Source organism: Pyrgilauda ruficollis, unplaced genomic scaffold (assembly GCF_017590135.1).
Source record: "Pyrgilauda ruficollis isolate IOZ18807 unplaced genomic scaffold, ASM1759013v1 scaffold4674, whole genome shotgun sequence".
NCBI lineage: Eukaryota > Metazoa > Chordata > Aves > Passeriformes > Passeridae > Pyrgilauda > Pyrgilauda ruficollis.
This window is the reverse complement of record NW_024526238.1, coordinates 1-1,183: the sequence shown is the minus strand read 5'-3', so window position 1 is coordinate 1,183 and position 1,183 is coordinate 1. Positions and strand designations below refer to the sequence as shown.

Genomic DNA, 1,183 nt, shown 5'->3' with positions numbered 1-1,183 from the left:
CTTCAGGTAGCTAAAAAATGAGGTGCTGATAAAACAGCCAAATACCAGACAGGCACTAACTGCAATGAGCCCATATTACCTGAAGTAAGATCTGGAGCTTTGAGGATGTGTGGGATTTCACAGAAGAACTGGCCCAGGTCATTGCCATGGCACAGGGGCAGGGAAAATGTACTGATTGTATGTAGGAGAGAGTTGAGAAAGGCACTGGTCCAGGCAGCTGCTGCCATGTGGGCACAAGCTCTGCTGCCCAGGAGGGTCCCGTAGTGCAGGGCTTTGCAGATGGACACGTAGCGGTCATAGCACATGATGGTCAGGAGGGAAACTTCTGCTGAGAGAAAGAAGAAAACCAGAAATACCTGTGCAGCTCATCCTTCATAGGAGATGTCCCTGGTGTCCCAGAGGGAATTGTGCATGGCTTTGGGGACAGTGGTGCAGATGGAGCCCAGGTCGCTGAGGGCCAGGTTGAGCAGGAAGAAGAACATGGGCGTGTGCAGGTGCTGGCCGCAGGCTACGGCGCTGATGATGAGGCCGTTGCCCAGGAGGGCAGCCAGGGAGATGCCCAGCAAGAGGCAGAAGTGCAGGAGCTGCAGCTGCCGTGTGTCTGCCAGTGCCAGCAGGAGGAAGTGGCTGATGGAGCTGCTGTTGGACATTTCTTCACTCTGGGCATTGTGAGCTGTTCAAAGAAGACATTGACAAACTGGGATTAATTTCTTTGAGTCAATCCCATTGTTTTGTTGTTTTGTTTTTGTTTTTTTTTTAATCCTTTCAAAATTACTTCTCTTCCAGGGAGGGCAAAATTTCTCCTGAACTTGGCTAAACTTTTTTGAGTTCGGGTTTGTGCTGCTGAGTTACTGCGTCGTGTTCAGCATTGCTTTAAGCCTGAACACTGGGGAACCCAGAGGGAAAACAGGGTTCCCTGTGCCCCAGTGCAGTCAGACCAGCTGGAACCACACAGGTGCCCTTTGCTCATTTCACCTCCCTCTATTTCAGCCTGATCACACTTTTCAAGCTTTCTTGAAAAATAAAGTAGACTTTTTGAATTCTTCAGTTTAAAAATAATTTTCTCCAAACCCTTTTCTCTTTCCCTGCAGCTGGACAGGATACAAAGGGTTGGTGTGGCTCCCTGCTGCTGGAGTTGTGCCTACAAGGAGCTGTTTCTCCCTACCCAAGCCTTGTCCCTGCC

The 1,183-nt window shown here is 49.9% G+C and overlaps 1 pseudogene; it reads right to left on the bottom strand.

The window, feature by feature from the left end:
• Positions 1–3: 3 nt before the first annotated feature.
• On the bottom strand, positions 4–650 carry LOC121359724 (annotated as a pseudogene).
• Between the last annotated feature and the right edge of the window lie 533 nt (positions 651–1,183).